Below are 9,263 nucleotides of genomic sequence, written 5' to 3' on the forward strand. Positions count from 1 at the left end.
TCGCAGAGGCTATGGTGGGGCGGTCAACCTGTTTTCTTCCTCCGAGCCCCAGCTCAGCACAGGGCCATAGCTGGGGACAAGTCTCTGATACTCAAGACTGCTGCCACCTTCCACCTCCTTCCTGCTACCTCAGCCCTTGTCCTCAGCAGTGGGTACTAAAATAGAGCTGGTGTGTGGAAGGGAGTAGCCAGGCTGCCGGGGGCATCCAAACAGAACCCACCAAGGCATTCCAGCTCCCCCCAACCTGAGCTTCCTGCAGAGAGAATGCCTCCAGCGAGAAGCACAGACCCTGCAGAGGGCAGGGTGAGGTGTCTGCCAGCCACCAGTCCCCAGATCACATAACACCTCACAACATCTTGTCCCCAATGAACTGGCAGGGACTCCTGCAGAGGGTGGGCGCTGCCGTATCTAACTGGGAGGGTTGTGCAGATCCATCTGAGCCAGTTTATGGAATGTTCTTGGGGGCCCCTGCCCCTTCCTTGGCGCCCACTCCACCCCCCCTAAAGGAAGGAAAATTATTTTTCGTATTGTAAACTTTAAACATGAAAAAGCTGTTTTTAATTAGCAGAAGCTGACTTGCATGTTCAGTCAGTAAATGTCTGTGTCCTTCCAAGAAAGGGAACACGCCTTTGTACTGTGCATGCGCACACCACACATGCACTCCCTCTGAATGCAAAGACACATAGTAACTCATAAGCGCACACAGCTAAACTGGACATGCCAAACTTGTGTGCTTCTGTCTGTATACCACTTCAGACACACACGTGCTCTCACACCCGTGTGCTTCTGTCTGTATACACTTCAGACACACACGTGCTCTCACATATGGTTAAGGGCAAGTCCACTAGGCTAGGGGTGTCTCATGGGTGAGTTCCCCTGCCTAGAATCCCCAGTGAGGGGCTGGGGCTGGCTCAGGGGCAAAGGACAGCCCTAGTATATTTGAGCCCCTGGTCTCCACCCCGTCACATACACAGACGCCCAGCTCCAGCACCCGGCAGATGCCCTCTTGCAGGTTGGTAGCATCCCTGCCTTGGCCTCTCTGCCTTTTACCCTAAAGTCTTAGGGATCTGAACTGCCTGAGCTAGGGACACTGGACCGCTTCCTGCTTCCTCCTAAAGGCCTGGCCAAGGTCCTCAGGCACCTCCCTCCACACCTGGGTTCTGGCTGTGGGAAACTGCCCTCTCAGGGGACAGCAGTTTGCAGGCCCGAGAGACAGGCCAAGTGTGACTTCTAGGGCTTCGTAGTGAGTCAGGCCAAAAGGGCCTCCAGGGAGCTGTGTGAGGTGGGAATCTGCCTGGACCTGGCCAGCTTGGAAGCCCGCCCCTGGCTCTGCTTTCCAGAAATCAGCTCCAGCTTGAGTGTTCTCACGGCTCAGATCTCCTGTGCTCCTAGTGCTGGCGGCACCTGGCTGCCTCTCTTAGCAGCCTGGGACCTCGCCCAGAGGGACCTGGCCAGAAGATGCCCATACACAAGAGAGGTGAGGGCCAGTCCTCATTCCAGCATCTGCAGGAAGCTGCACTCCCATCCAAGGCAGGGCCCCTGCTTAGTTCTCCTCCCAGTGTTCCCAGGGGCAAACCCAGCAGCCATATCTCCCTCCTCACTAGTAGAACTCTGATATGCTGCCAGCAGCCATGTGCCCAGCCCCCGGGGTTGATTTAAGATTTGGTTCGAACCGTTCTTGGCACTGCTGTTGGCTGGGGTTGTTTTTCAATCTGGGCACAGCTCCCAGCTCTGGCCAACAAGCTCCAAGGGGTCGGAAATTTCTTTGGACAAGAGGGAGGCTTTGCTGCCCCCTCCCCTCACTTGCTGCCTCCTCTGTGAACAGGATGTCAGGAGCTTCTGTAGCCATGTTGTGACAGTGAGAAGCAAAGGAAGGGAATCTCCCAAATCCTTAATGTCACAATGTGTCATCCCACGCTGGTTCCTTGGACCTTAGGCTCCTTGTTATTCAAAAATGCTACTAAGCCATAGTGAACAGATTTGTGGACAGTTGAAACCAAACAATTCGAAATTAGGGACCCAGCAAGATGTTTAAGTGACGACTTGAACTGGATCCCTAGACCCATATGGTTGAGGGACAGAGCTGACATCTGCAAGTTGTCCTTTGAGCTTCAGATATGTTCCATAGTGTGCACACATGCCAATCACAGACACACCAAATGAAAAATGCCACAGCAGCTAAAAGATCCCAGCAGCCATGAAGAAAATAGTGTGGTCACGGGTGTAAGCCCAGTGTTGTGGAGGTGGACACCTAGCTCCAGGGTCAGCGAGGGACCACAGAGCAGAACGTGCACTCTTCCGCCTCTATTTGTGCGCATGCACACATGTGATGGACCAGGCACATAGCTGCACACAAAACTGGGCATGGGTATACACGCCTGTCATCTTAACAACCTAAAAGCTGAGACAGGATTGCAAGTCTCAGCCACCCTGGGCTACATAAGGAGATGTGTGGTAGCTTCTAGAGTCACCAGGCTAGGTTAGGGTTAAGAAGAAACAAGAAGGAGGTGCCAGACCCTGAGCTGAAAGGATGTCACTGTTTTGGATGCTGTCACTGCACACCACAGTGAGCATGTGGACGTCAGAGGGCAACTCAGAGGAGCTGGTTCTCTTCTTCCACTACATGGGACCCAGGACCTGAACTCAGGTCATCGTGCTTGGTGGCAAGCTCCTTTGTCGCTGGAGTCACCTTGCCAGCCCTGTTCTACTGTCATTGCATAGGGAAGCCCCAGTGTCTTAGTTCCTATTTATGAAGTGTGTGACACCGTGGCCAAGGCCTTCAGTTTCAGAGGTAAGTTCATGAACATCATGGCCGGGAACACGGCAGCAGACAGACATCACTGAAGCAATAGCTGAGAAGTTACATGTTGAGAGCAACCGTCATTTCTGTATGCCTTGGTGAGTGTGCACCATGTGAGCGCAATGCACAAGAGGCTGAAGAGGGCACTGGATGCCCTGGAGCTGGAGCCACAGATGCTCACAGCTGCCATGTGGATGCTGGGAGCTGAACCTGGTTCCCATACTTTTTTTTTCCTGCTGTTTCAGTCCCTGTTCTATTGCTGTGAAGAGACACCATAGCCATAGCCAGTCTTCTAAAGGAAGACATTTCATTGGGTGGCTTACAGTCCAGCCCTTTAATCCATTGTCATCATGGTGGGACATGGTGGTGTGCAGGCAGAAGGAACTGAGAATTCTACATCTTTGATCTGCAGGTAACAGGAAGTGAACTGAATTTGAGCATAGGAAACTTCAAAGCCCTCTCCCACAGTAACACACTTTCTCCAACAAAGCCACCCCTCCCAATAGTGCCATTTCCTATGAGTTATGGGGGCAGTTACATTCAAACACCCTAGACACCATGTCGCTGTACCTCCTATGAAGGGAAGTATTTCCGTTCATGGCGTTAGTCTATTATCATGATGGGGAGCTTAGGGGACACAAGCAGACGTGCTGGAGAAGTAGCAGAGCGTTCTACTTCCTGTCGACAGAGAGGTGCTGTTCGGTGTTCTGCTCTTTTGGTTCTTTTTATGGGGGCACCATCCAGCTCCCAAATAAATGCATGGAGGTTTATTATTGCTTATAAATGCCCAGCCTTCGCTTGGCTTATTTCTAGTCAGTTTTTCTTAATTTAAATGATCCCTCTATCTTTTGCCTTTGGGCTTTTTCCTTTTTCTCTGTCTATCTTACTTTCACTCTTACTCGCTGGCTGGCTCGCTGGCTGGCCCCTAGCAGCTTCTCTCCTTGCTATCTTGCTCCTTCTTCTCCCAGGTTTCTCCTATTTCTCCTCTCTACCGCCAGCCTGCTTATCCCTTCTCCTACCTAGCTTTTAGCTGTTCAGCACTGTATTAGACCATCAGGTGTTTGAGACAGGCAAAGAATCACAGCTCCACAGTTAAACAAATGTAACAAGCAAAAGCAACACATCTTTGCATCGCTAAAACAAATGTACCACAGCAAAAACAAAAGTAACACAGCTTAAAATAATGTTCTACAACAGAGGGTCTCTAGGATTGACATGAACTTTTGAAACCTCAAATTCTATCCCCAGTGACACATTTCCTCTAACAAAGTCACACCTCCTAACCCTATTCTTCTCAAATAGTGACACTTGCATTCAACTATATGGGCCTGAACCTGTGGGACTGGTTCTTTGTAGATAGGATTACTCTGTGTAGCTCTGGATGTCCTGGAACTCACTCTGTAGACCAGGGTGGCCTCAAACTCAGAGAGATCCACCTGCCTTGGCCTCTGTAGTGCTGGGATGACAGGTGTGTGTGCCGCCACATCTTTGGGGCCATTCTTATTCAAACCGCCATACCGCCTGCTGAGCCCTCTCTCTGGCTTACCTGGGAAGTTTCAATTCCTCCACCTCAGTGTCCTTAGTGCTGGTATGACAGGTGTGTGTCACCACACGCTGCAGCTTCCTTTGAGAAAAGGAGGAAGGGGGATCCCTCTTGATCCCATTTCACCTTCTTCGGGTTGGTCAGTGGATCAAGGAGAGCTTGGGTCATGGTCAAGCCATTGCCCAATAAGCAGGCTGGCACTTCTACCACCTGGGGGTCAGGAAAGATCCAGTCACAGGCAGGACTGTGGGGTGAATGGGGTGTGGAGAACATAGCCCCACCTATGACCTACTGACCTTTGCTCCCTCCAGCCCCTGTCTCCTCCGGTTATTTATTTGTGCTTCTGATGGAATCCCTTCAGATCCGAGTAGGTGGCAGAGACAGCTGGCTTTTATTCCACACACGTTAAATTTCACTAAAGTCTTCTGAAGCTGTGTGAGAAGGAAGCTGAGATTTGCGTTTATCAGGGCTCAGTCCTAGCCATAGCCCCATGTCTATCAGGGCCCAGTCCTAGCCATGGCCCCATGTCTGTCAGGGCCCAGTCCTAGCCGTGGCCCCGTGTCTATCAGGGCCCAGTCCCTAGCCGTGGCCCCATGTTTATCAGGGCCCAGTTCTAGCTGTGGTCTCATGTCCAATCTTTTTCTGGCAGCTGTGGGTCCTGTCTGTGCCATCTGACATTTCAGGATAATGGCAAAAACTAGCTGGCAGACAGGAGTGTGTCCCATCTCTTCTCTGCTGGACAGAAGTTGTGGTCTCAGGCAGTGCCAGGTGGAAAAGATGGATCAGGTAGAGGTGTGGAGGCATACAGTAGCCTCGTGTGCAAGCCTGGTTCTCCGGCTTAGGCACAGCTAGAGTCAGGACCACAAAGTCTTGCCCCTGAAGGTTGTTGTCCTCCCTTGGTCTGTGTTTCATGCAGTCACCATCGGCACTGCAGATGTGTGTGATTTTTGTTTTGTTTGGAACCCCTTCCTCTCTACCTTTGTGTGTGTGGGAATGAGACTGCAGGCACCTGAGAAGTCAGTCCCCGTTGGGGCTGGAGCTACAGGTGTCGTGAGCAGCCCTCATGCGGGTATTGGGAACAGAACTGGAGTCATTCAGAAGAGCAGTAACACTGTTAACTGCTTGCTGGAGACAGCTCTCCCAGCAGCCCCCTTGGCCTTGAATCATCAGGCCTCAGGCTTCTCCACGCTGGAATCCCAGGGTTAAAGACTGCAGACGCACAGCAGCCTTGAAGTGCAGACACAAGTCAGGCAGGCTGGAGCAGTGGGGGTCCCTCCTTCAGTGACGTGTCAGCGCTGAAAGCATGTTCCAGTCCCCCGTGCCCACGAAAAAGGTCCATTATGGCAGGGCACCCCTGTAATCCCAGCACAAGGGAAGTGGAGACTGGAGGATTCCTGGGACTCCCTGGCCAGTCAGTGCTCTCTGGGATCAGTGAGAGACCATGACACCCACATGAAGGGAGTGACTGAGGAAGACACAGGTTCCTATGTGTGCCGATTTCCCATCATGTCTAAGTTTCAGAACTGAATCTGTAGGTGCATGCGCCTATATGTGTGTGCATATATAAAAACATATCTTTCACGATAGCCACAAAGAGCATAAAATATCTTGGGGTAACCCTGACCAAGGAAGTGAAAGATCTATTTGACAAGAACTTTAAGACTTTGAAGAAAGAAATAGAAGAGGACACCAGAAAATGGAAGGATCTCCCTTGCTCTTGGATTGGGAGGATCAACATAGTAAAAATGGCAATTCTTCCAAAAGCAATCTATAGATTCAATGCAATCCCCATCAAAATCCCATCAAAATTCTTCACAGATCTGGAGAAGACAATAATCAACTTTATATGGAAAAACAAAAAACCCAGGATAGCCAAAACAATCTTATACAATAAAGGAACGTCTGGAGGCATTACCATCCCTGACTTCAAACTCTATTACAGAGCTACAGTATTAAAAACAGCCTGGTATTGGCATAAGAACAGAGAAGTCGACCAATGGAACCGTATAGAAGACCCTGACTTTAATCCACAAACCTATGAGCACCTGATTTTCAATAAAGGAGCTAAAAGTATACAATGGAAAAAAGAGAGCATCTTCAACAAATTGTGCTGGCAAAACTGGATTTCAATCTGTAGAAAAATGAAAATAGATCCATGTCTGTCACCATGCACAAAACTCAAGTCCAAGTGGATTAAAGACCTCAATATCAGTCTGAACACACTGAACCTGATAGGAGAGAAAGTGGGAAGTACTCTACAACAAGTGGGCACAGGAGACTGCTTCCTACGTATAACATCAGCAGCACAGACAGTAAGGGCCGCATTGAATAAATGGGACCTCATGAGACTGAGAAGCTTCTGTAAAGCAAAGGACACTGTCGCTAAGACAGAAAGGCAACCCACTGACTGGGAGAAGATCTTCACCAACCCCGCAACTGACAAAGGTCTGATCTCCAAAATATATAAAGAACTCAAGAAACTAGACTGTAAAAGGCTAATCAACCCAATTATAAAATGGGGCACTGAGCTGAACAGAGATCTCTCAACAGAAGAAGTTCAAATGGCCAAAAGACACCTAAGGTCATGCTCAACTTCCTTAGCAATCAGGGAAATGCAAATCAAGACAACTTTAAGATACCATCTTACACCTGTCAGAATGGCTAAAATCAAAAACACCAATGATAGCCTATGCTGGAGAGGTTGTGGAGAAAGGGGTACACTTATCCATTGCTGGTGGGAATGCAAACTTGTACAACCACTCTGGAAAGCAGTGTGGCGGTTTCTCAGAAAATTTGGGATCAACCTACCCATGGACCCAGCAATACCACTCTTGGGAATATACCCAAGAGAGGCCTTATCATGCAACAAAAATATATGCTCTACTATGTTCATAGCAGCATTGTTTGTAATAGCCAGAACCTGGAAACAACCTAGATGCCCTTCAATTGAAGAATGGATGAAGAAAGTATGGAATATATACATATTAGAGTACTACTCAGCAGTAAAAAACAAGGACTTCTTGAAGTTTGCAGACAAATGGATGGAAATAGAAAACACTATCCTGAGAGATGTAAGCCAGACCCAAAAAGAGGAACATGGGATGTACTCACTCATATTTGGTTTCTAGCCATAAATAAAGGACATTGAGCCTATAATTCGGGTTCTTAGAGAAGCTAAATAAGAAGGAGAACCCAAAGAAAAACATATAGGCATCCTCCTGAATATTAACCTTCATCAGGCGATGAAAGGAGACAGAGACAGAGACCCACATTGGAGCACCGGACTGAAATCTCAAGGTCCAAATCAGGAGCAGAAGGAGAGCGAACATGAGCAAGGAATTCAGGACCGCGAGGGGTGCACCCATACACTGAGACAATGGAGATGCTCTATCGGGAACTCACCAAGGCCAGCTGACCTGGGTCTGAAAAAGCCTGGGTTAAAACAGGTCTCACTGAACATAGCGGACAATGAGGACTACTGAGACATCAAGAACAATGGCAATGGGTATTTGATCCTACTGCAAGTAATGGCTTTGTGGGAGCCTAGGCAGTTTGGATGCTCACCTTACAAGAACTGGATGGAGGAGGGTAATCCTTGGACTTCCCACAGGACAGAGAAACCTGATTGCTCTTTGGGCTGACGAGGCAGGGGGACTTGATTGGGGGAGGGGGAGGGAAAGGGGAGGCAGAGGTGGGGAAGAGACAGAAATATTTAATAAATAAATAAATAAACATATCTATTTGTTTATAAGTAGAAGTCTCTGAAAGTGCTCAAAACTGTGGTGAAGCATGGACCTGTCATCCCAGAACCTGAGAGTGAGGCAGGAGGATCAGAAGTTCAAAGTCATTTTCAGCTATATAGGGAGATGGAGGCTAGCCTAGGTTCCAGGACAGCCTATCAGGGAGAAGGTCTGGGTGTGGTGGTTTAGAGTTGACAGCCAAGCACTAAGGAAGGTTACCACAAGTTCAAGGCCAGCCTGGGCTGCAAATGATACCCTACCTCTAAAACCAAAACAACTCCCTCAGTCTATCATCCACCACCTCACATCTGTCCACTGTCCTTGGTGCAGCTGTCATCTCGGCCGCCTGCATCATCGACCACCTGTTTATATTACGTGGTACCTGCTGCCCTATTGTAAAGTTTGGCAAATGTGGGTGTGTCCACTAGTGTCCTCACACTAGTGTCCCCAGTGTCCCTACTAGCCATCACTCTAGCCAAAGAGGAAGTCCTAGCCTTCTGTCTTCCCATTCCATCTTGCTGCCACCCTTGAGGTATGCACTCACCATCGGTGACTAGGACCTTTCAGTGTGACTGGAGACAGCTGGCTGTTGCTCTTAGCTTGACTGCTTCCTGGCTACCTCTGCTACTCAGGAGGCTCCATCCATTCCCCCTTTTATTCCTAAACCAAGTTGGGTTTCTGGCCTTTCTGTGAGCACCCATGGAAAAGCAGACAACTTTAACAAGACTGGGCTGGACACACAGCAGGGAGCCAGAGGTGCTGTGGATTCCAGGCCACAACATGAATTGTCTCGATGAGGGACCTACTATATGGAGAAAGGGGGCTGCATGCAGTGAGCTTCATGTGAGCCCACAAGTCCCTAACGCTGCTTCAGCAGGCCCCACAATACTGCTCTTAGGCCTGTCTGACCCATTGTTCTCTTTTAATTCTTTTGTCTTTTTGAGACAGTCTCTCAGGCTGGCCTTGAATTCTCTGTTGTAGGCAAGGATAATTTTATTTATTTATTTTTTTGATTTTTCTTTTCGAGACAGGGTTTCTCCGTAGCTTTTGGTTCCTGTCCTGGAACTAGCTCTTGTAGACCAGGCTGGCCTCGAACTCACAGAGATCCGCCTGCCTCTGCCTCCCAAGTGCTGGGATTAAAGGCGTGCGCCACCACCGCCCGGCTAGCTCTTACTATTTT

The sequence above is a fragment of the Alexandromys fortis genome, unplaced genomic scaffold, assembly GCF_014885135.2.
Source record: "Alexandromys fortis isolate MF-2015 unplaced genomic scaffold, M_Fortis_MF-2015_v1.1 scaffold_284, whole genome shotgun sequence".
In the NCBI taxonomy this organism is placed as follows: domain Eukaryota; kingdom Metazoa; phylum Chordata; class Mammalia; order Rodentia; family Cricetidae; genus Alexandromys; species Alexandromys fortis.